This window comes from Gorilla gorilla, chromosome 12, assembly GCF_029281585.2.
Source record: "Gorilla gorilla gorilla isolate KB3781 chromosome 12, NHGRI_mGorGor1-v2.1_pri, whole genome shotgun sequence".
NCBI lineage: Eukaryota > Metazoa > Chordata > Mammalia > Primates > Hominidae > Gorilla > Gorilla gorilla.
The window spans coordinates 122,344,455-122,371,685 of record NC_073236.2 but is presented as its reverse complement, the minus strand read 5'-3'; the positions used below and the strand labels follow the sequence as shown (position 1 = coordinate 122,371,685).

The following is a 27,231-nucleotide window of genomic DNA, read 5'->3' as shown; positions in this document are numbered from 1 at the left end:
GTGTAACCATCAATTGTTTATTCTTTTTTTTAATGCATGGTAATTCCAAGGATTTACTGGATTATTTCCAGGTGAGCATTCTATTTCCTTTTGTTCTAAATTACAATTAAGACTTGGAGTACTCTCATTCACCAAGTGGTCTTCAAGCTCAATGTACCTAATACAATAATTACTGAACTTTTTGTAGAAAGTAGATCTCTTTTACTTAAAAAAGATTTTATTTTTATGAGGCATTGCTTATAAAAGGCAAAGTGTTAACAAATCAGTTAAATTTATCTGCAATTATTATCGATGCATAGAATTAATCCTATTCATTGTTGCCCATATAATACTTTTCTGAAAATGGAAATCTCTCACTTTTTAAGTATACTTTTTCCTCCTTTTTTTGGATTTTGTTTATTATTTCTTAGGCTCTGAAAGACTATGAACTTTTGAGGAGCTTTATGTAAATAGTTTTTTGTTTTTTTTGGCAAATCATTAACATGTTAAATGTACTTTGAAACCTGGGTGAATTTTTTCTAATGTAAATCAACAGATCCTAATATTTCTGTTATCTTATATTTTAGAATCTTTTTGCAGTTCAAGAGTTCTTGAAATAGTAAACGCTGGTGTTACAGGAGACTAGTGTTTTATATTTTGCATTGGTTTTAGTAATTTGTGATTGGCGTGTTTATTTCTGATTTCTTGAAGTCCAATTTTAAATTTTGAGTAAAATGTCCCGTTGGAGACCCATCAAGCATTATTAATAAAGTTGAAATGCTTATTAATATAATATTTTGCTTTTAATGTATTAAGTAGTGCTGCACAAGGCTCACTTTCAATTAGCAAGTTCTGTTTGCTGAAATTCTTGGCATTTGATGTTACGAGTTAATGGAAGACTATCAATTTTGTTAATTCCAGAAGTTCAAGAGTTTCTGTAACTTTATATAAAGTGCTTGATGTTTTTTGCTTTCTTGTTCTTATGAAAAATTTTATGAAAAATGAAATTGTGAAGTAAACTTAAATCCAATATATAAAATTGTTATTCTTTTAAATGATTATAAAGGTATTCATTCTTCAGAGTGAGATGAAAACCACTAAACTATTAGTCTTTCCTCATTTTTAGTTTGTGAATGGGAAACTTCTAACCATGATTTCAGTTGGCTCAGAGAAAATTATGACAGGAAGTATAAAGTTCTTAAGCTAGGTATATTAATACTTAGACAAAAATTCCCAGGGCCATAGTTTATTAGTTCTGTGACCTTGAATAAATTGTTTAAACTCTCAGCATCAGTTTCTAATAGTAATTCACAGGATTCTTGAACAGAAAATAGAAGATTATATATGTAAAGAATATAATGGCTTATTATTGAAAATGTACAATAAATAATAGTTATCCTTATCATTAGCATCACTTTAATCAGAAATCAGTAGCTCATAAACCACTTTGGTCACTGAGTTGAAGCAATCTCCATTCATTGCAGAACTTCTAAATAAGGAATCAAATAGTGAACAGTTTACAGTGCTTACCCTACCTTATAAAACTTAAATTTATTGAGAAAGTGTGCCAAGCTCTGTGTAGTCACTGCAGAACAAAATTAAGTAAGATACAATCCCAGCCTTCAAGAATTTATGCCTAATGGAGAAGACAGATAAATGCAATTTTAAGTCAAGTGAAATGAAAATGTGGTATGGATGCACAGAATTATTTCAGAATGAAATAAATCCCTGCACTAAGAGTTCAAATTTTCTCTTATTCCTTCTTTAAATGCATATCCTTTCCATTATGCCTTTACTTTATCATCATCAGCCTACTATATAATGCCAGCATATAATTGAGTCCAGAATATGGAAGTGAAAGGAAATTTTTGAGTTTATTTCCTTATTGGATATATTTTATTATCTATGAATTACTGTTCAGTGTAGCTAAATAACATGTTTCCCTTCTCCCCCAACCTGCACTCACAGTTGATCACTGAACTTCAATAAAAAACATTTCAGGAGCTCCGCTTTTTTGGTTAAATATTACACTGTGATACTTCTGTCTTTTAATACTTTCCCAAAACAGGATTTCTGATACTCTCCCCACACCTCCTCTATTTTTCCAACCCATTTTGTGACTAATCATTCAATGTGTGTCTGTGGGTAGAGTCTCCTATGAGCTACTCTTTCATTCTTTTCTCCCAGGCTTTTACAATAAAGAAAAGATACCTTCCAACTGCTTTTTCCTACTGAGCCAAAAACAATGTTTCTAGCCCCTCTCCACATTTCCCCCACCCCCACACACATCAAATCCAAAATGGCCTTATTGTTTTTAACTCCTCAAAGAGCGTTTTCAATTTCCTTCAGGTTTTCCCCCCTTCTTCCTCTATTTCCTGCCCAATTTCCTAGGAAATTTCAGGCATATTTCTAATCTGTAGATAAAAAAGGACATCTTTTTCTCTTTTTGAAGTCTACAAAACTTGCACCTAAATTCTGAGGTTTCTTTGTATAATAGGACAACTCCTGGATGATTCATAGAATTGAGTAGGGTTATTGTTCTAATTAATCTTTTGAGTTTATTTTCTCACTGGTGAAAATAGGGATAATGTAGTTATCTTATATGAATGTTGAAGACCTAATATAGTGATGTGTATATAGCACCTGAAAGAGCTTGGAACATAAATAATTCCTTCTCCCCCTGCACACCCCAATCTTCTCTCCTGCCCACATCTTCTTATCTTTTCTGACCACCTTCTCAGTCTACATTTCACCATTTCTCCTTGGCTAGTGTTCTAGGTGTCCTGCTGCATTTTTTCCAAGTATATCTTCCTAATTGGCTCATAGTTAAATAGTAGGTAACATAACACATATCCCAGGTAGTATGGTGAGCGCAGTCCTAGAAAGCGTGTGCTAACTGAATCAATGCCCTAGCTTAGGCCTGTGTTCCTGCATCTGTTTAGAAAACCTCTTTCATTTGTTTAAGACATGTCTTCTGCTAAAGTTTTCAGAGCCTCTAGTGACTAATGTTCAGTTGATGAACAGTCCTCCCCCACTCCAGTGATTCTGTGGTGCTCTTCATAAATAATGTCAGAGGACATCTGACAGCGCTTAATTATCTTCTGATTTTTATCCTCTTTTTTCCATTACCTTTTCCCCCAAGGTGCCCTGAGCACCTGTTAAACACTCCAGGAGACGCCTATACCTCAACTCTTATGCAGGAACTGGTGATATCACTTGCATATCTTTTGTTTATCAAATAAATGGTTCTCAAATAACACCAAATAAATGGAAGAAAAGGGAGGCCATACACACAACACATGTTGCAGAACATGTTCAGATCAGGTTTAGCCTATCAGAACCTTCATTTGCTGAGTGTTTGTAGAAGTGTGCACTAATGCAGATTGACCAAGTGCAGAGAATGGTACTCAAGGTAGGGCTGAGGTAGAGATGCACATACATCCAGATAGATAGATACATACATACACACATACATGATATATACACAGTATGTTCAATGTACTGTAATAGATTGTTTTGTATAGTTTTAAGCAAAATATTTAAGAGTAATGGCTTTATAACAAATCATTACTTACAAGACAGCATTAAAAAGGAAGGCCTATTGAAATTTCTTCATTCTAGATCAAGTGCATAATTGAAAGGGAGGATGGTTTAAATTTGGTGGTAAGAATACCTATCAGCGTTTTGGAAATATATCTTTACAGAAGCAAAGACTTTTTTGAAACACTTCTTTGGGGAAAAATGCTTACTAAATCCCACTCTTCGATATTCCCAGTGCTCATTTTCATGTTAATAATAAGTCTGAGTGGCCCTGTGGTAAAGACCACTGAATCTGTTTAGCTTCGATTAATTGTATATTTCCAAACCTGTTTGTACAGGAAACTTATGTGAAAATATACTTATCAACATTTCATTGTTGTTCTGAAGAACTCAGTTAGAAAAACTGCTTTAGAAAGACAAAAGCTGAACTATGTAATAGAAAGTACACAAACTTAGTAGTCATTAAATGTGTGTTTTAGGCATCACACCTGTGCTTTAGGCATCATAGTGTGTAGCTGTGGAAGACTTACTTAGCTTCTCTGAGTTTTAGTTTCCTCATGTGAGAATAACTATGATATTACCTACCCTTTGTAGTTACGAGATATTGTGAACATACTTCACAGATTGCATAATAGCATGTGACAATAAAAAATTTATTGTTCATATCATTCAACTTTAGAATTTTAGATTTTAAAAAGGTGATTTATAATCAAATTATTGATCTTCTGCAAATTATTATATTATGGTTATATCTGCTAAAATATGTCCCCTCTCTTCTCCCCACCCCTACTCTAGGTCCTGGGAAAGAATGATAGATCTATGATAACTAGGTCTTCACAGTTAAATTGAAAAAATGATTTTGAAGTAAAATAATCTGGAAGGAAAAGCCTAAATTATGGAAGGTTTGAGACACATCTGTATCGTTTAAATTTGCCTCTGGATTTCTCATGCTCTGGTTGTAGAACTTGAGCCCACAGCCATTTCTCAGTGGTGTGAGCATGTCTTGGCTTCTAAAGAGACCCTTGTGGAAACAAAAGCAACCACAGTCAAGCTCACGTGTTTGCTCTAGCAAAGAAGCTTTGGAAATAAGATTTTCATCCTACTGGGGTTAAGAGAAGCCCATGAGAATAATTGGGACTTCCCTTCCAGGAATCAGCATGCATATACAGACCCAAATAATGTGAGTAAGGACAGTAAGACCAACAGGAGAAACTAAAGAGACCCACATATGCATGCAAACACAGGTATTCTGTCTTGGATAAGCTCTTGAACTCATGAACAGAGATGAGTTCTCTTCAAGGACTATGGAAATCACTTTGCAAGAGCTGTTCTGATTATGAAAATCTGAACCTTACTTAGATATCCTAACCCAGTCATCCTAAGGGAATGCAACAAAAAGTTACTTCTCAGTCCTCTTAGCACATCTGAACACATAATCACTGTATACATGCCAACTTTCGCATAAAACTGGAAATTTATTGAGGGAAGAAATCATGTCTGATACATGTCTAAGTCCCCTTTGGAGAGCTGTACCACTGAGGACAGCAGAATAGGTGGAGCAGTAAGTCAACTGTGCATTGACCCATCAATAAATTGTGGAGTTTGGAACTTCCCAGTCAGGAATTGTTAAAGAGTCCTCAAACACTCCAGGATAATGGCAAAGCATTTGGGCATCTGACTCACAGAGTGCCAGATTACACAGGCACCAGTCAAGTAAGACCTTGTCCATTTCCTATGTAGTCCCCTTCTCTGCCCCCTCCCTAGAAGCAGCAGAGCAAGTAATACAAGAGGGAAGCCAGCAGGACAAAAGAACGTATTACCCCCTCTCCCCACTGCTAGATTGAGATCCTAGTTAAGGAAAGACTGAATTGGTATAGTGGAAATTTATATTTAAATTAGACTAAACTTTTTAATATCTAGAAACAACCACTTTTCTGGTACCTACAAGTGCAGAAAAAATATAAATCAGCCCAAGATATCATCTTGGGATGGGGAAGGGAGGCATGATAGAGCATGTTTGCAGCAGTGATGAGAGAATAATGTAGCCAATACTTTCATAAAGTGGCTATACAAGGAATAATAAAAAATGGCATATGATTCATTCTTAAAACAAGAGGCCTTGGCCAGAATTGCTGGTATGGGTATTAGAAGAAATCCATGAGAACTGGAAGAGGACAGGGGAAAGTGATCTAGATCCAAGTCACCAATGGCATAGGAGAAACTGGGAAAGCTGACATTCTTCCAAAGAGGTGCTCAGTAGAAGACCATGTACTTAGAAGGCTTACCTATATCATTCATCTTTGGCTGTTAGCCAAAATTGAATTAATCTGAATATTGAAAGTTATCTCTAGGCTAGGTCTCAAGAGCAAGTAAATGAAAGCAGAAATCATTTATGCCTTCTAATAATAATAGCTTAGCAATTTTGTTAAAAAAAAAAAAAAAAGGCCAGGCGCGGTGGCTCACCCCTGTAATCCCAGCACTTTGGGAGGCCAAGGCGGGTGGATCACGAGGTCAGGAGATCGAGACCATCCTGGCTAACACGGTGAAACCCCGTCTCTCCTAAAAAATACAAAAAAATTAGCAGGGCGTGGTGGCGGGTGCCTGTAGTCCCAGCTACTCGGGAGGCTGAGGCAGGAGAATGGCGTGAACCCGGGAGGCGGAGCTTGCAGTGAGCCAAGATTGCGCCACTGCACTCCAGCCTGGGCGACAGAGCGAGATTCCATCTCAAAAAAAAAAAAAAAAAAAAAAACTTAGCATGTACAGTGCTCTGTGTTGGATACTTACACGCGTTACTTCATTACTTACAGCTTTTTGAGGTACGTGTCTGCAAGGTAAGCTTCATTTTATGACTGAGAAATTGTGTCTCTGAGATGAAAGTAATTTGCCCAAGGTCACATAGATATTAAGTGATAAATGTGTTGTTCAAACCCAAAACCCTCTTGTTCTACCAAACTACAACCAATCTACACACGTCTTTTTATTTTTTAATTTTTTTATTAGGGAAAGCGTACATATTTGGAGAGAATAATATAATAAGCCCCCATGTACCCATCACCCAATGTTAATCAGTATTAAGTCCACTTTGTTTCACTGCCGTCCCCATCCTTCCTCTCTCTAATGGGTTAATTTGAACGAATTAAGACATATCATTTTGTGTGTAATAGTTTACATATATCCACAATAGTATTAGCACAGCAAAAAAAACACTTAATATCATCAAATATAAAGCCAGTGTTCAAATCTCCTAAGTATTTTTTTTAATCTCCTAAGTATTTTTATAGTTTATTTGAATCAGGGTGCCAATTAAGTCTATACATCCCAGTTGTTGAAAAGATAGCACCCTGTTTATATGAGACATGACTGCATCTCGCTGGAGAGAAGTATATTGTGGATTAAAGAGATGTGGCTTTAGACTAAAGATAGGCCTTATCCCTCTGAACAAGTTGTCTAAATTTTGGAAAATGAAAATTGTACTTCTGAGATTAATTGTAAGGATAAACATAATGTCTTTGAAAGTGCTTAGAACAGTCTCTCGCATATACAAGATCTTCAGTGAATGTTAAGTTTCCTATAAAAAGAGGGGGAGGGGGAAAGAGAGAAAGAGAGAGAGCAAGAGGGAGGGAGGAAAGAAAAAGGAAAAATGGAATAGTAGGCCAAAAAGCGTGGCCTTCTTATTAAGAGGAAACTTCTTGAAGTGCTTTGGCAACTGATCTTTTGAGAGCACTCCCATTTTGTTCCTGGATGGATATTTGACCACAGTTGTGCCAAAGTGGCTAATGACTAATGGCTCTGAATCTTCCCCACTGACATGTTTATAGTTCTGCTGTTTCCCATATGAAAAGGCAGAAAATCTGTAACTTCGAAATTATCTCAAATTCAGAAAAATGACAGTATTATAAAATATGTTTAACTTCATACCGATTAAAACTAATAGAAAAAATTAAAATATGGCATACATCGTATTAGCAGTGATTGCTGTTATGTTACAGAGGTAACATAGTTTTAAAAAACAAATAAGGGCAATTAATTTGATTCAGATTTGAGTTTGCTTTGTTTTCATATGAACTTGGGCAAGTTACTTCACTCCTCAAAGTCTGGTTCTTAGGGTGTAAAAGGGAAGTTTTGAAAAAAAAATCTAAATATCAGACATCAGCAACATGGGAAAATGGAAAAATAATGGACTATATGTCAGAACCAAATTTGAATTCTAATTCCACTACTTAATGTCTTCTTGGCCTTAGCCAAATAATTTAATCTCTTTGAGCCCCAGTCTTATTTGTTAAATGCAAATTATAACATATCTCACGAAATTGTTGTGAGGACTAGAAATAATATCCATTAAATGCTTAGCGGAACCCTCTCTTTTATTTGAAACTCATTGGTGGTTATTATTAGTTTGTTTTTAATAAAGAAGTAGTAGTATTTGCTGTCCTCAATTCAAGAGCTCTTAATTTAAATTGAGAAGTTAAATAAATTCATAAGAAAGAAGTAGGGAACTGCGCATAGCCAACAGACCATCTTTTGCACTGGGTAGATCTAAAACCATGTATGAAGTTAATGGACACTATGTAGAACAATGGGTAGATGAATTCAACACACAGTATTTATAAGGGCTCATAATGCAATGACAGTATACTGCTTATGGCTACTTATTTAGAGAATGTAAAGTAAGCAGCTTCTACATTATCTGAGAATCACCTCCTCAAATGCCAACTGGAGGTTGCTGGTAAGGAGTACCCAAATCTTCATAATAGGTCTATAAGTTTATACATCTGTAAATGGAAAATCACTGAGAGGTGAATAATAGAGGGAAGGCTAAAAATCTACACAGTATTCCAGCTATCTTCTCTGGATTGTGATTATTGGTTCCTATGGTAGATAATTAGGAATAAAGTCATTTCTTTGAATTTGTTTCTAGCTTGGATACCACCGATTGTTATCATGATGACTGAGATCACCTCATTGTAACAGTGAGAATATTCATTTTGTCATTGTCTAGGATTAGATAGAAGTACAGAATTCTTTTTTTTTATAATTAAATGAAGAAGACATTACTTTTTCTTTCAGAACACTTTTTTTCTAGTTTTATAAACTCATTTAACAAAACTCTAACAACCAGAACTAAAGAAGGCTGCGATTGACATTCCAGGTAATTCATTAATCAGATACCTGGTCCTTCAAGTCACTACTCTATATAACAGCTCTTAAGTGAGCCTCAGTGAGGGTTGGGAATTTGCCTTTTTTAAGTAAAAAGAGTAATATTCGCTCATTGTGAAAATTTGGAAAACAAAACAGAAAAAAGAATAAAAATCACCTGCAATCTATTACTAAGTTATATTTTCCTCCATTTTCAATATTGTTTTCTAATAGAGACTGCTCATTTCTTTAAAATTTATATTCTACATTTTTAATAACATTATAGCAGAAACATGATCTTTTCAATTAAAATTCTTTGCAAATGTATATTTTAAATACTTGGATTACACTCCATCGTATATATGAACAAGGTTTAGCTCACTGTTCTCTTATTGTTTTACATTTTAACTTTTAAAATACCACTTAAAGGAAAATCTTTGTGCACATAACTCTGACTACAGGCTGCATAGTGTCCTCAGCATAGATTTCTGCCCATCTCTGGCAGAGTGTGAAATTTGAATGTAGGTTTGCTGCTTTTTATGGCAGAGGCTTGGGCCCTAGAAAGCAGTAGGCCTGAGAGGTCATAACACTTAGAAGATTGAGGAAAATTCACCTGAACTAGTTAGTAATTCTCAGGGCCAGCATTATGAGCAGATGGCTGCATTCCTTTCCGAACTGAAAAGCCTATTCTAATCAAAACCTACTTGCAATTGCCCAAAAGTCCATTATTTTTGTCACTTTGTTTTGGAGCAGGAAACAGAAAAGAGAGCCAAGTCTAGGCTGAGATCCTGGAGCACTGATTAATACAGTTTTTATGCCATGCTTTGCCTGTATGATCATTGCTACTACTGCTACCACCATCATCATTATCATCTTCATAAATATCATCTTCATCATATCCAGTGGTAGTCTTCCTGAACAGTCTGTGAATTCCTACAACGTAGACTCAGGGCCTCATTAATCTTTGAATTTCTGAAAATTCTCTATACCTAAATAGTCCTCAGGGAACATCGTTAGGTGCTTTAAAACAGAATTCACTCATTTATGTTTTAGTTTAAATAAATTTCTAATCATTTTTTCTCCAAAGAGAGTATTGTTAAAATAAAGTAAGTAGAAGGCTCTTGGGTTCCCAGGAGGTAGTGAATGACAAATTTCACTTGCTTAGTTTGTCCTGTCTCTTACCAGCCCCAACCCTACTGTGACACTTGGAGGAAACTCTTAACCATAGGATTTTTTCTCACTCATATGAAAAACATTTCTTTTGCTTCTGCTATATGCCAGAAATTGAATTTAGCCCCAGAGACATAAAGATCCTTAAGACAAATATCTTTTTTCAAGAAGCTAATGGTCTAAAGCAGGAGCTAAATGAAATGGGCCAGGTGTTACATGAGTGTTAAAATGATGGTATTTTGACCAAGCAGAATACCTGCCTCATTTCTTTGCCTTTTAAAACATGGCATCAAACAAAATAACCAATACGAACACATCTATGGTTTTATGTGGTTCAGGATCCATGAGTTTTACACCCCAGATCTGAAAGAAGAACTCTTGGACCCTGACTTTTACTTCCATTTTAAGGGTAGTTTTTGAAAGATCTTTGTAACAAATGCAGGCAGAGTCCATATGCCAGTGAAAATGTAACGTTTACGAACCCCTGCTTTTACATCAGTTATTATAAGAACCATGTTTATTCAACTGAACAACCATATATTGGTAGAATCTAATAAAAGGAAGTAAATTATTAAATATGCCAGTTCATCACTTCTTAAATCAATTGAATCATTAAAAGTCATTGGTAGGCAGACATCATGATAGAAGGAAAATTGTGGCTGTAGTGTTACACAGACCTTAATTCAAACCCCTACATCAGAAGCTGCATGGCTTCTGATTCCTTGCCTGTGAAACAGAAACTGTTAAGTCTATTTCACACAGTCCTTGTACAGATTAGATGGGATTGTGCATGTAACATACTTAGGACAGAGCGGGGGATAGGGTAGATGTGTAAAACCAGATAGTTATCATTGTTCACAGTGGCGTATGTATAACTAAGTCCCACAGTTCTTTCCAGGACTTATTCACATTTAAATAAAGCTCTTAGGCTGAACATTTCTTGTCTAGTTCACCAGTGTATTATTTTCAGAGCCCAGTTCTGTGCTTAACATTCTATAGATTCTCAATATATATGCATTGCATGAATCAAAGGACACCAAATGGTCTCTAAGAGATGGAATAGGAAGGTGAGAATTTCTGGCCAAAGGAGAAAGATATTTCAGGGGCAAAAGGAGCTTACATCTGCCTGAGTTTAGTCATTCAAGGTCTTTTCACTTTTCACAGATTATTACACCTTAGAACATTCAGGTGTTCCAAAAGTCTCCTCAGTTAATCCAGCAAAGGAGAAAGAGGAAGAGATGGCTTTTTTTTAAGGATGCCGTGTTTGTAAACAATCATTAGCACATATCATCTCTTTGCCAAGGACTCTGCCAAGCGCTTTACATGCATACTACCTCACTCATTTTCACAACAATCCAATGAAATAGATATTATCCCTATTTGAGGTGAAGAAATTGATACAGAAATGTAGGAACTTGCCTAAAATCAGAAAATTTGTGGTCTCTAAAATCCAAATTGGATCGATGCTCTTTTTACTCACTTCACCTTGTTTTTATATTCACTATGTAGCTTTTGTATGAGGTACTATCTCTGTTTCACCAATTCATTTGTTCTTTCAACAAATATTTATTGGACATCATTTGCCTAGCACTAAGTGAACTAAAACAACCATAATCCCTGCCCTCATGGAGATTAGAGTCTAGCTGGAGGAATGGATATTAAACAAATAATCCCAAAATGGCACCACTTACAATTAATTAAGTGCTATAGAAGAAAATAGTAATGCTGTAAGAAAGTGTAACAGGGAGACCTATATTTGGGGCTGCTTGAAATAATAGATTCCAGGAAAATCCACTGAGGTCTGGATTTCCAGTTTTGCCTCCTGAGATTGCTACTAACACTCGTTTACCATTGCTGGGCCTGACAAAGGAGGCTTATTACTGCATTTCTTTTTGAAAAGAGGATTATGGGTCTTCCTCCCAGGATTTACCATCTCCCATTTTATTCCTCACTCACAAGGCTCCAGTAACAGAGGACAATAGAGCTTTTGATGTTGGTAAATCTCCAAGGGAAGCTTACCCTCTGATGCAAAGTTCCCTGAGACGGTTTCCAGATAAAGAAATTTACAAGCACCTGTGTGTTACGTGCTCTTCCCAAACCCGTGGTTGCTTTCCTGTGGTGTAGATGTATAGGTCATTAGATACGCCCAAGTGCTCCTACAACTCTATGTGCTTCTACAAGTCCATGAAAGAAGCAGAGAGTGCTGCAGGAGCATTTTTGGGGCACACAGAACCAAACTTTCCTAGGATGAGGATTGGAGGTGAGATGAATTTTGGAGATGTCAAGACTAGGAATTAGATAGACAAAGGGCAGAGGGAGTAGGAATGCTCTTATTAAGAGGAAGCAGCAACCAAAGTATATAATGAGAGCAGGAGAATACTTTGAAATGCTTATGTCCTGACATAAGGTTTTAAAGGGTTATAAAATCTTAATCAAATGAGCATAGTATGGAAACAAATATGGTTTTATAATCAAGCCAACATTCCATTCCAGCTGAGTCACAAAATATTTTGAGCCTTATAAATCATTTTATCTGTGAAATGTAGATAATGATACCTATGTGACAGTATTATTGTGGTAATTAAATTATAAATATTGCCACATAGGTGTCATTTGATGCCTGGCCTTTAAAGTAGTAGAAATCTGGTGGGTTTTAATGATAAGATCAATAATATTGCATGGAGCTAATTTTTACTGACTTCATTACATGTGTTTATCTAATGATTACAACTTCATGCTAAGAATTTTCATTATCCCCATTATAAAGATAATTGAGACTTAGAAACAGTAAGCGACATGCCCACAGTCACATAGCCAAAAAGTGGCACATCTGGTAGTCTGACTTAAGCCCCATTTCTTAACTGCTCTCCACTGTCTCCTTGTAATAGTTAATACACAGCTATTATTATTGTTATCATTGTCATTATTATGATCATTATTTAAAATTCAAAGGTCTTGAGGTCATAACCAGAATTCTGATATCAAACATCTATGATATGCTTTTTTTTCTGGAGCAAGAGTTTGCAGATTATCTTTAAGGTATTTCCACTTTTGTTGTTATACCTCATAATTTACGTGGCAGATCAGAGTTAAATTCAGCTTAAAATGATAGATGATCCCAGATAGCAGTGGCTTAAATAAGAGAGAAATTTATTTCTCACTCATATAAACAAACTCAGAGGTAGGCAATCCCTGACAGGGTGGTTGCAGGGACCCAGAACCTAGACTTCTCAGGGACCCAGACTCCTTCAGCCTTTTTGCTTGGCTAGCCATCCTTAGCAGGTGGCTTGCACCTCATGATCTAGTGTGGCTGCAGCCACATATCTGCTTTCTAACCAGTAGGAAGGAGAAAAGGGAGATGAAGGTCAGGTCATACCCTTCCCTGTTAAGGACACTTCCCTAAGTCACACCTGAAAATTGGCATACATGCCATTGGCCAGAATTTAGTCACATTTAATATAACCCTTGCTAAAAATTAGGGGTTTTATTACTAAAGAAGAAGAGGAAAATAGTCTTGGAGAAAACTAGAAGCTTCTGCCATACTAGTAATAAAATTTTAAGATACAATAAATATTTAATTTAGATGTTCAATTTGTTCTTTAAAATGTGATATTTAAAAACCAGCAAAAAAAAAAAAACAGCTTTTTAAATTCATGCCTAAGGTTCTAATCAACTATGTCTTTTACAAAAAACATTGTCAAAGAGGTCATACAACCTTGGTATTCTTGGCTGGGCTTCGCTTCTAGCTTTTCATCTTATTCAAATCACTTTCTTTTGTTGGGCTTTAGTTTCATCATATGTAAAATGAGTAGGGGTAAACTAGAATTTATCTAATATCCTTCCAGTTCTACCTATTATTACTGAATGACATAGGTAAATCACATTCATTTACTTACAAGAATTTTAAAGTAATTTAAGTGTTATAGGGCAAAAATCTAGCAATGAGCCAGTTTTCTCAGGAGTAGATACAGATTTATCTTTGTATATTTATATCCTTCCTTGTCATAGAAAAGAAAAAGACTTCTATCTATCTCTGAAAAACAGTATAATAAAAAATGAAATAAGCAGAGTAAACATCAGAAAAAATAAACATCAGAAAAGAGATTAAACTGACATCTTTTGCTGATTATATATATTGAAAATCCAAAGATTCAAGTAATAACAAAAATTAGTAAAAATTGGATAAGGAGACTAGCTATCAGATAAATTACAAAAAAAGTAGCCTTTTCTTTTAGCTTATCAAAAAATATTCAGAAATTAAAATTAGAAAAAAAGCTCTATGTTCAGTAGCTACCAAGGTAATATTTAGGATTAAAAAATGAAAGACAAAGTGCTTATATGTAACTGTAAATCTTATTGAAGAACAGAAAATACAGTTAAAAATTAAAAGACAATAGGAAAACATCATATATATATATATACATATATATATATAACAATTATAATGCCACAAGGGTTTTTATTTTAGGCATGCATTTTTAAGTTGTTTTACATGGTCTTCAAGTTTGTCTGGAAGGCTGCATTCTCAAGATTAGAGGTATTTAAAAAAAGAGTGAGGGTAAGCTTGCATTACCAGGTGCCAGAACACACAAGCATTATAATCAAATAATATGGAATAGGCATATGAATAGACAAGTAGACCAATGGAACAAAATAGAGTATTCACAAAGGTATTTCATTGTTATAAGATTTTATGAATTATCAACAAAGGTGGCATTTCAATTCAGCGGGAAGAATGTAGCTTATTTAACAGGTGGTACTACTGGCACAACTGATTAACCATTTAGAAATAAGCAAATCTGAACCCCTATCTCACATTACATAAAATGAATTTCGGGCATATTAAAGACTTCAATTTTTTAAAGCCTCAGAAGAAAATCTAAGTGACATTTGTATAATCTAGATATAGTGGGAAATAAGCAATCAAGAAGCTATAAAATAATAGGGATATTTGATTCCATAGAATTGTAAACTTTCATTATGTCAAAAGATGTCATTAACATAGAAATTTGCCATATATTTTAGTATGCTTTAGAAGATAGATCTCTGTATCCTCTGTACCATAATGCCTGGTCCATAACTGAGATTCAGATTGCAACATATGAGGTAGAACAGGGTAAGAGCTACTACAAACAGGATAGACTATGTACTAAGACATTTTAGACATGGGAGAACAAATCTGTTTTCAATAGATTTCTTAAGTTGCTTCTTTGGTCCTCAAAACTTTTTTCAGGAAGAGTATGACAGTTAATCCAACTCAACAGTTCAAACATTAATTGAGTGCCTATTATGTGTCAAGCCCTCTACTGGAAAAAGATAGAAACAAAAAGAGATAGACTTATTGATAGAGCTTATGGTAGGGAAGGGACAATAAACAGATGATTAAAAATTGATCAGTCTGAAAAATGGGGTGAAGAATATGCTCCTGTGGACATATATAACAAAGAGAATAACAGCCTATGGAATCTAGGACAGAGACAAAGTGGCATTTGTGTTGACATCCTAAGTAGGAATAGGAGTCAGCCAGGTGAAGAGAGGCACAGAAAGAGTGCTCCCCACAGAAGCCCTAGCATGTACAAGGGCTGGATTTGATAGTGAACCTGTTGAAAAACTGGAGCTTCTTAAAAAGGGACTTGGGTGAATGTCACTAGATACTAGGATGAGGCTGAAGAGTTAGGTAGCAAGCTGCCAGGTTCCAGATTGTGATGAATCTTCCAAGCAGTATTAAGCAATTTTACTCCATCTTAAGAGCAGTAAGAATCTATTGGAAGCTTTAGAAAGGAAGTGATTTGATCGGACTTGCATTTTCAAAAGATACTTTTGGAGAATGGATTAAGAAGATGCTAGATGGAAGCAGACCAGTTTGGAGGCTATTGCAGTTGCCCAGATGACAGATGATGTTCCTTTTGATATGGCACAAATTCAGAGACTTGTATAAATCTGAGAGAATTTAGGAGGTAGAGCATAGGGGAGCATGGCTGTGTTTGTGAGGAAAGAAAAAGAGGAGAGAGAGACTGTTTATGAATGATTGGGTAAATGGTGGTATAATTCTTCAGACAGAGAATCCACACCAAGTATCTATTCTTTTTTTTTGGTGACTCTTAACAATAGCCAAGAAGTTAATCCAAAAAATGACACTCCCTTTACATTGTTCTAAAAAAGTACTTATCGGAATAAAAATGTGACTCACATCAAACTCTCACCAGCCAACAGGGTCTGCAATGCCCCAGACTACTGAATTACCATTCAATTCCACTGAGGTTTCCTCAGGGCTACAGTTTGTGTCAAGTGTTCCCAATCTTTTTCAACAGCACTGCTTTATACTTCTAAGACTTAGTAATGCCAACAACTTTTTCAAGCTCCCAAGGTTAGTAGTTGATTGAAAGAATACATAGTGACAAATAGCTACTATAAATTTAGAAATGTTAAAATTAATTCATATTTTATTAATAGTGATAGAATTGACATGAATTTGAAAAATAATGCAATATGTGAAAGAAACCCTATTCAGTTTCCAAAGCTTAGTGTTCATTTGCGTTCACAGACTCTTGGCAATAATTTGTTGGATTCCCCCACCTTCAGACTTCACCCCAGCAATCGACAGACCAAATTTTATTTTTCAAGATGAACATTTTGTTTGAAATAAGAAACAAAGCTAATATTAACATGATCTTTTTAAGAATTTCACATTCTTTAGAAACCAAAGCAAAATGCATTTGGTCCCTAATGATGGCATTAAGACAGGGCAATGAGATTATATAAGCATGTGTTCTTTCTGCTCCCCTATAAGTATGCCCTTAGGTTTAAAAACTAGAGTCTATCCATAATGAGGGCATACATTGCACTAAGGCAGATGTACCTGCCTCTAAACGTTGTGATTAAAAGAGGAGTTATTTTAAGGATAAACATCCGAACTAGACCTCCAGAGCCATCAGGAACCAGCAGATCTCTAGGGATTTATTGTCTTGTGAGATTCAAGATGTTCCTCTAACTATAGATAGCATTTCAGCTTTTCTCTCTGCAGTTTAGCTTTGCGTTCACTATTGACGAATGATCTGGTGCCATCTGTCTTCCATTCCAAATCCATGAAGGGGCAAGGCTGATTATTTTTACCTCTATTTGCAGAGTTCTTCCAACTATCCAACCCTACTAGTCTTATCACCTGGCCTGTACTGTGCCACTCTTGGGTCGGTGACTCAACCTTGATTGCCATCTCTGCCTAAAAACAGCTTAACACTACCTCCTTGAACTTGAAGTATGAGTAGAGCCATTTCTGCTAACAACAACAACAAAAAAGGGATGGGACATATTAATAACCAATATGCTCAATATATTTGACAAGAAACCACCAGAAAGGTGAGATAAAGGGAGAAGGGAAATTACTTCATCCCAAAAATAAATCAAGCACCACTTACATGTGTTACATAATGCATTATCCTCAGAGCAAAACCCAGCAGGGTTATAAAATTATCTCCATTTAACAGAAGAGGATAGTGAGGCTTTGAGAGCTCATTAATGTGCTTCATTATCCAGCAGATTCAGGCCTGTTGGACTCCACAGCATGGCTTGTTTGCAAATTCATTGTAGCTGGGGGTGTTTAGCTATGTGTGGCATCAGTCAGTACTGTATGGAGAGAATACAGAATATGGAAAATATTGGTCAGTCACCTTGTTCAGTTTATGTCAGTCAAGACAGCTCTTCAGATATTAAGTAAATAGGTAATTGCTGAATATTTGAGAATTGCCTGTCTGCTATCTGAATGTGTAAGTCCTTTTGAAAAAAAAAATACAGTTTTAGCTGGGTGTGGTGGCACGCACCTGTAGTCCCAGCTATTTGGGAGGCTGAGGCAGGATAATCACTTGAACCCAGGAGGCAGAGGTTGCAGTGAGCCGAGATCGCACCACTGCACTCCAGCCTGGCGACAGAGTGAGACTCTGTCTCAAAAAAAAGAAAAATGCAGTTTTATTATAAAGTTAATATTTGATAATGATCATGAATCTAGAAAAAAATTAAAGTAGAAAAATAAAAATTATCATCCTAATATTCAAAGGTAGGTATTGTGATTATTTGGTGTTTTTCTTTCTGGTTTCTTATCTATGTTCTTTTTTTGTTTTGTTTTACATAGTGGTGACATAGATAAAATTTACCTTCTTATTTCTAAATAGTCTTCTTAAAAATCAATTCCTTTAATTACATGAAGGTTTTTTCAGAGTCACGCCCTTCTTTGTCTCTTTCCTTGTTTCAGAAAGGATTTCAGTTAGGTTTAGGAAATGTGTCAAGCATCGCAAAATAAAATAAAACAGAAAAAATGAATTAGAAAGGAGAGGTTTCAAAAAGGAAAACAAGGCTTTCTTCTATTTGTTCTGGCCTAGATTTCTTTTTTTCACCCCCATTTTTTTCACAGGTGTTGATTGGCCCACACTTCTGATCATTAAGTAGAAGTTTTTCTATGTGGTCTGGCAACCCCTTTGTGCCTTCCTTGAGTCTTTCCAATCTAAAATGCATTTTCAGAGCCCATAAGCTGAAAGGAACTATGTCTGGATAGATGGCCAAAGACTGTGTTTCATTTTTGTAATGAGATGCATATTTATCATTAAATGAACCTTTATTACATCATCTCATTAGGCTGTTCAGAGTGGTTTTGAAGAAATTATTCCAATACTTATGCTTAGGATTCTGTAAAAACAACAACAGCAGCAACTGCAAATGATTATATCCTCATTGTGTGTTCTTAGTACAATGGCAGAAAACCAGATGACTCAAAGTGTTACTCCCCTTCCAACTTTGTTTTTTTTCTATTTTAGAACCTCTAAAGATAAGAATTTCTCAAGTTGCTTTACAAATTTGTGTTAAACGGCTGTGCCTAGTATCCCAATTCACAGATGAAAATAGAAACTTTATAAAATTATTTTTTAAAACACTTGCTGAATGCCCACATGGTATAATTATTGATGAGCAAGACAGACTCCCACCTTCAAAGCAGTCAGGGTCTAATGGAGTCGGACAAGTAAACAAATAGTTGCAATGCGCAAAAAACTAGCTTGAAAGTATCGCAGATGCAATTGTAGTATCAACAAAGTAGTCGTAAGATTGCGGAAATTAACCTGAATTTCAATTTAGTTGAATTTCTATACCAAATTTGTATGTCATGAAAATGAAATCACTTGAGAATTAGCAATGGAGTATCAGAGAAATGTATTTTTTCCTAAACTTAAAATGGACATGCTTTAAATTAGCAAAATTCTTAGAGTTATGGGACAATTTTCTCTTTAGTATTCTACCATGTTTCCTTTGAGATGAACATGATTACTGTCTATGGTAAGAGCTAGAAGAAAAAAGATTATCTAAAATCATAGATGGCCGTTTGATTAATCTTCAACATTGTAAAGTACCTAGGACAATGTTAGTCTGGATTAGGGAGAAGTCTGAATTACAAAATACTTTAAAAGAAAATATTTTTTATTGGGAGAAATTTCAGACATACAGAAAAATTCAGAGAATTATATAATAAATATCCATTGATCTACTACCCAGAAGTTATGAATATTAATGCCTTCTCATATTTTGAAATTATTTTCATTTCTATTCTCAATCTCACTCACCTACCTTCTTCCTCAAAAGCAATCATTCTATTTAATTTGGTATGTATTTTCAAGAACACTTTTATTTTTATTTAATATGTAGATCTATACAGTATCATTTTTGATATTTAAGTAGCTGACATCATACTTAATGTATCATTCACCAAATTGCTTCTCTCAAAAGTACTTTTAGATCATGTTTATTATGATAATATTATATGTTATTATCAATTTACATGTGATAGTTGGTACCTAATACAACAACAGAGAAAGAAAAATGTATTCAATAAAACTGTGTTAGGATAACTGAATGTCTACAGGGCAAAAATAAAATTAGAGTTCATATAATATTATTCATTTATTATAACTACTATACAGCTGAGATGGTTTGGCTGTGTCCCCACCCAAATCTCATCTTGAATTGTAGTTCTCATAATTCCCACGTCATGGGAGGGACCAGGTGGACTTAATTGAATCAGCAGTTCCTGCATGCTGTTCTAGTGATAGTGAGTCAGTTCTCATGAGATCTGCTGGTTTTATAAGGGTCTTCCTTGCTTCACTGGGCACTGATTCTTCTCTCTCCCGCCACCATGTGAAGAAGGGTGTGTTTGCTTCCCCTTCTGCTGTGATTGTAAGTTTCCTGAGGCCTCCCCAGCCATGCTGAACTGAGTCAAACAAACCTCTTTTTTTTTTTTTATAAATTATCCAGTCCCTAGTATGTTTTTATTAGCGGCGTGAGAACAGACTTATACAGCAGTATTTCATCATGCAACTATATCTTGTTATTTATTCCCTATTTGATGAACATTTAGTTATCTTTTCTTTTTTTGCTATTACAAAGTTAGAGTGTACATCTTTTTCACATGGCTTCTTGTATATATATGTGAGATAGATAGTGAAATGGAATTGCCAGATCATACTCTATATGCATCTTCTGCTGTATTAAATACTGCCAAATTGTTCTCTACAGAAAATATACCAATTTATATTCCCACCAGCAGTATATTAGAAGAGTTCATATTGCTCTACATCTTTGCAGTCATTTGGTATCATAATATTAAATTTTTAAATCAAACTGATTATATAAAATGGTCCTTCATAATTTTTCATTTTCTTAATCTTTAGTGGCCATTTAGGTTTTCTTCTCTGTAAATTACTTATTCACAGGCCTTGCCTATTTTTTAATGGGATTGTTTGTCTTTTTCTTATCCATCATTTGGAATTCCTTATATATTCTGAATGCAAACTATTTGTTATATACATTGCAGATATTATCTCTTTGTCTGTCACTTATTTAACTTTGTTTATGGTTGCTTTTGTCTTAAAAACAAAATTTTAAATTTTGAGATAGTTGGATTTATCAACCTCTTACCATGATTTAAAATACTGTGTTAAGTTTGGGTTTTAATCTAACTGAAATGTATTTTTGAGATTGGTGTGAGGTTGAAATCTAATTTTATTTTTGCCCTGTAGACATTCAGTTATCCTAACACAGTTTTATTGAATGTATTTTTCTTTCTCTGTTGTTGTATTAGGCACCCACTATCACATGTAAAGTCCCAAATGTTTAGCTCTCTGTTCTATTGCCATTTTTAATTTTTCCATTATTTTATCAGTACCAAACTGTATTAAACGGTGTGGCTTTATAATAAGCTTAGATATTTAATGGAGTAGAACACTATCCGTGGTCTTCCTCAAAGTTGTCTTAACTATTACTGACCTTTTGCTTTTTCATTTGGTTAAACTTCATAAAAAATATACTTGGGATTTTTATTAGAATTGAATTGAGTGTTTATACTAATGACAACAGAACTGATGCATTATAAGATGATTTGGTTTCCGGGTATATTTAAAATTTATTCAAATTTTTAAAAATAAAGTTCTATAGTTTTCTCCATAAAATTTTGGCACAGTTTTATGAGGTGTATTCCTAGGCATCTTACATGATTTTGGTCTTAATGTAAAGAGAGTCTCATAGAGTCTCACTTTTTTTTTTTTTTTTTTTTTTTTTTTAGAAGGAGTCTGCCTCTGTCGCCCAGGCTGGAGTGCAGTGGCGCGATCTCGGCTCCCTGCAAGCTCCGCCTCCCGAGTTCACGCCATTCTCCTGCCTCAGCCTCCCGAGTAGTTGGGACTACAGGCGGCCGCCACTACGCCCGGATAATTTTTTTTGTATTTTTAGTAGAGACAGGGTTTCACTGTGTTAGCCAGGATGCTCTCGCTCTCCTGACCTCGTGATCCGCCCGCCTCGGCCTCCCAAAGTGCTGGGATTACAGGCGTGAGCCACCACGACCGGCCCAAGTCTCACTTTTTTAACGTCACTTTGCTATAGGTCTTTTGGTATGAACCTTTATCAGGTTAAGGATATTCGTTCTAGTCTTAATTTATTGAGAGTTTTCTTTTTCTTTTTTAAATAATCATTAATGTGTGCTGATTTTATTGAATGCTTTTCTAATAAAAGGCTTTTTTACTTCTTTACTAATAAGGTCAATACCTGTAATAGATTTTCTAATATGTATCATTTTGCATTCCAGGAATAACCCCTGCTTGATAGTGATATTTTAAATACATTGCTGGATTCCATTTGATAATTTGTAGGTATTTTACCTCTCTTTTCAAAAGTTAAATTAGTCTATTCTTTTTTTAGATGATTCCTTACAAATGGCATATAGCTGGATTTTACTGAGATGATGAATGTATTTAGAATTCCATCTATCTTCTTATATTATATTTTTAATATATGCTGGGCTTATTTTTTGGCCTCTCCCCTCCTTTTCTGTTTTCTATTGAATTAAGGTTTATTTATTTTCCTTCCTTTCTTCTATTTACCTAGAAGTTATAATTACCACTGTTCTGATACCTATTTTGTTACCTTTTTAATATGTATACTTAACAATTCGGCTTTGTTTGTTTGTTTGTTTGTTTGTTTGTTTGTTTGTTTTGACAGGGTCTTACTTTGTTGCCCAGGCTGGAGTGCAGTGGTGCAATCTTGGCTCACTGCAACCTCAACCTTCCAGCCTCTGGTGATTTTCCCACCTCAGCCTCCCCAGTAGCTAGGACTATAGGTACATGCCACTAGGCCAGACAAATATATATATATTTTTTTAGTAGAGACGGGGTTTTGCTATGTTGCCTAGGCTACTTAACAAATTTTAAGGTCAGTCAGTATCTTTAGTTGTCTTTAAACAAGTGAAGGACCTTGCATGTTTTAACTCCAAAACACAACCCCCATCATTCATGTCATTGCATCCTAGTATGTTTGTTGCACCTTAGTTTTTAATCCCAAAACATCCCTTGTTGTTGTTTACCAACTTTTTTCATCTATTTCTTTACTCATCGTTGCTTCTTAAAACTACTTCATTCTGGTTTCAGTGTCCTTCCTCCTGAAGTACATCGTTTAATAATAGGGTCCCTAATTAGTATTTTCTCTAATTTTTATCCAGTTGAAAATGTCTTTATCTCACTCTCATTTTGAATAAACTTTAACTGGGTATATAATTATTAGTTGATTTTTTTTTTCCTTTAGCATTTTGAAACTATTCTGTTGATTTCTGGCATTAAATGTGGCTGATGAGAAGGCTGACTTTAGACTAATGGCTCTTCCTGTAAGTTAACCAAAATTTTCTTTCTGATAGATTTTAAGATAATTTTCTTCAACTTTTATGTTCTTAAATTTCATTGCCGCCGGGTATGGTGGCTCATGCCTGTAATCGCAGCACTTTGGGAGGCCGAAATGGGCCGATCACTGAGGTCAGGAGTTCGAGACCTGTCTGGCCAACATGGCGAAACCCCGTCTCTACTAAAAATACAAAAATTAGCTGGGCATGGTGGCAGGCACCTGTAATCCCAGCTACTCGGGCGGCTGAGGCAGGAGGATTGCTTGAACTCAGGAGGCGGAGGTTGCAGGGAGTGGAGATCATACAACTGTACTCCAGACTGGGCAACAGAGCGAGACCCTGTCTCAAAAAAATAAATAAATAAAATAAAATAAATTTAAAATTAAAAAAAATATAGTCATGTGCCCACATGTGGACTTGTTTTATTTCTCCTACTCTGAAATTTGTAAAATGTTTTATTCTGAATTTTTCAAATCTGAAAAATTCCATGGTTTAATTTCTCTCCTACTCTCTGTCTTATCTCGCTTTGGAGCTATTAATAGCTCTATATTGGAGCTTCTCATTCTAGCTTCATTATCTCTTAATGTCTCTTCCATATTTTTCATCCGTTACCTCACTGTGCTCCATTCCAGATAATTTCATTAGAACTAACTTCCAATTTACTCTTTCCTCTTCATCTGTGTCTCAACTATTATTTAAACTCTCTCTATTTAAAAATGTATTAACTCTATATTTTAGAATTTCTATTCCATTATCCCTCATAATTAATTATTCTGATCTTCAAGTCTCTATTTTTAATTCTTTAACAAGAAATTACTGAAAGCAGGTAATGAAAACATCCCTTTAAGACCATTTTAGAATTTGTAATTGCCAGAGCTCCATAATAGTTCCGTGATATTTCTTGGCTTAGGGTTCTTACTTTGGGGAAATAGTACAAACTCAGACTATAACTAGGTAAGCATTCCAATTCAGGATTCCAATTTCTTGTTTTAAAGTTTTTATTTTGGATTATTCGATGAAGGATCTTTTCCGCTCAGTCTCATATACCTGGCATAATGTAAAGGAGACATTTTGAAATCTTGCAAATCTCCAAATTGAGTGTCTGACAGGTAGTTTTCTTCATGAAATACAGTGAAGAGATTGACCTCTTCTCTTTTCACTTCCATTGTCAGCAGGAGGAGATGTGTTTTTTAAGGGGGACATTGTTCACAAAATAAACAAAGCTTTTTAGTTTTTGCTGTGTTTTTAAATCATTTATGAGACTCCCTACATGTGTAGGGTAGAATAAAGATTAACAAAACTGTACTTAAATGCAGATGCTTGGGAGAATCACTTATTAGGGCTACACACCAGCCCTATACCAATCATGTTTTGAACGTGTGCTCCAAGAAACTTATAAACCACTTGACTTAATGAGCTATTTAGGCCCATTATGAAATACCTGAAAATTTAAATATTAAATCTATTAACACCAAAGGTTTATAGTATTTGGCATCAGGATTTTTCTGAGTGTGAGTATCTATGGATTGGTATTATTTTAAAACTTATTTCCAAATGCAAATGGAATACACAGATTAATACAATCTGAGAAAATAAACCATAAAAGTAGATACTATTTATTAAGCATCTCCTATATCAGCCACTGCGTTAGGTTTATTACCTACATATTTCTAATTTTACAAATGCCCTTTCAGTCAGGTGGTAGTATCATAATTTTATAGATGAGGAAACTGAGCCTTAGAAAGGCTAATTGATTGTCAAAAATGGCAAGATTAGGCTAGGTGCAGTGGCTCACACCTGTAATCCCAGCACTTTGGGAGGCCGAGGTGGTTGGATCATGAGGTCAGGAGTTCGAGGCCAACCTGGCCATGATGGTGAAACCCCAATTCTACTAAAAATACCAGGTGCGGTGGTGGCGCCTGTAATCCTGGCTATGTGGGAGGCTGGAGTCGCTTGAACCCAGGAGGTGAAGATTGTAGTAAGCCGAGATTGCGCCACTGCACTGTAGCCTGGGGTACAGAGCAAGACTCCATCTCAAAAAAAAAATAGGCAAAACTAATTTACCCAAAATAAACTGGTAATATTTCTCTTTTTCAAACTTGTTTGATTAAAAACCTCCAAAGCACTTTAAAATAGGAGGGAAAGAAATAGACTTATGATCTAAAAATATGCAAAATACCAAGAGCTTATGTTTTAGCTATGGTTTGGGTCAGGCAACCTCCCTAGGTGTTTTGTAACCCTCAACCACACTTTCCTTTAGGTACTAGGATGCTATCTAGCCGGAACCTAACACAACTAATAATAATTTTTCAAACAACATTGTAGCCTTTAATCTGATTTAAGGTTGTTTTTTCAGTTCTTCCTTGAGGTTGCTAATAATTAAGAACCCTACCTACTGATGCATAACCCTACTGAGCTCATGAGCAGGCAAGGTAGCTATAGGAATTTAAAGTTGACCTTTCTTTCAACCAAGTTGACAGAGACAACCTCTTTGCATTAATATATGAAATGAACACTTTATATATTAATACCAAAAGTCATCACTATCAAGATAGCCTATTTTTAAAAATGATCAAAAATTAAGATATTCATAGAACAAATATTTATTAAGCACCTACTCAGCACCAGGGACAATTCTAGGTACAAAGAGTGCTAACAAGACAGACCAGGTTCCTGCCCTCTTGGAGCTTACATTCTAGTGAAAGTAGACAGTCAATAAATACTCATGTAAATTAACAAATACACTAGATAAGTTCAGATCATTTTAAGAGCTACAAAGAATATAAAGCAAGGTAATTATATAGTCACTAGGAGTGTGTCATGGGAGAGACTAGTTGAAATAGGCCAGAAAGACCTGACAGGTCACATTTGAGCAGTGATCTGAATGGCAAGAAGCCAGCCATAAAGAATCTTAGGAAAAGAGAATTCTAAGGAGAGAGAGAAAAGTTCACATAAAGGCTGTAATATGAGAAGGAACTCAATATGTTAGAGAAGACCACAAAGAGAGTATGACTGAAGCACAGTAAATAACAGAGAGGGTAATAGGAGATAAAGTTGGAGAGGTAGAAAGAACGTGCACCCTGATTTTCTTAAGGTAGTTCTGAACAATGCCTATTGTCCTGGTGTAAATAATAGCACCTCCTTTCACTCTCAAAGTATGCTTTTTGGACAATAAATTATACAATCTTTCTGTGGAGAGATATGGAGGAGCCAAATTATTTGGATATAGATAGCAGATGAATAAAAACTTTAGAAACTAGATAGCAAGTGGATTTCTTCTTCCATTGGTCCTTCCTATTTTCATCTGAGTTGGAGGCACTTGTTTTTATTTTACATTTGTCTGGCGCATGCAGTAGGATAAATGAGATACAGATATGTAAATAAGACCCGGTTTTCCACAGAGAACATCCAGGGCAGAGGTTTTGGGGTTTAGATCTGTGTAAGACTAGGGGTCTCTAGTCTTACACTGTGACTGGAGCAGCCCAGGATACTTATGCCAAAACCAGTAATTAACACTAAAAAAGAAGAGGAGGAAGAAAAAGGAGGAGGCAAAGGGAGACAGCCTCTTGTTTTATGCCATACAATAACCATTATTCATTTCTATTACTCCATGTTTAATCTTCACGTAAGAGAGATTTTATAGCTTGATTGGAGTCATACAGGTAGTGAGAATTAAGGCTGGGATTTAAATCTAACTCTGTCTCACCCTTTCCCTCAGGTTATCCTGCCCACCTCAGGCTTTCCAGTGGTATTCTCTTACTACTTAATCTCTGAACATAACATGCTGTTTCACATCTCTTTGTATCTATCATTCCTGCCTGGCAGTCCCTATTCATCCACTGCAAAGGTTGCTTCTCATGTGAAGCTTCTCTCAGTTCCCACAAATGTGTTTGATTGTCTTCTCTGTCCTTCCATAATAGCCACATGAATCTCTGCTGCAATGTTTTATTCATTCATCATCCATTCATTCATCTATTCAACTGTTAAATACTGGACATATAATAGCCTACAGGACAGACATAGTACTCATCCTCAGAGGAGCTTATGACTAGGGAGGATTTATTAGCAAAGTAACCAATATCTTTAAGAAATTTCTTTATTAAATCTCTTTTGACTCATTTGTTCATTCATTTGGCCATTCGACAAGTGCGTACTATGCTGACAGAGGCCTGATAAACTATTGACACATTTTGAAAAATGCAAATTTACTC

The 27,231-nt window shown here is 35.4% G+C and overlaps 1 protein-coding gene across 2 annotated transcripts in view; it reads left to right on the top strand.

Moving 5' to 3' along the window:
- The window catches only part of VSNL1 (visinin like 1), a 115,988-nt gene that overhangs the window by 5,394 nt on the left and 83,363 nt on the right, over positions 1-27,231 (top strand). The window contains exon 2 of one of the 2 annotated variants that reach the window (XM_055378749.2): positions 51-71. The exons of the other annotated variant lie outside the window; for it this stretch is intronic. The gene's annotated coding sequence lies outside the window, so the exon portion shown is untranslated. The remainder of the gene's footprint in view (positions 1-50; positions 72-27,231) is intronic. 2 annotated transcript variants of the gene reach the window in all.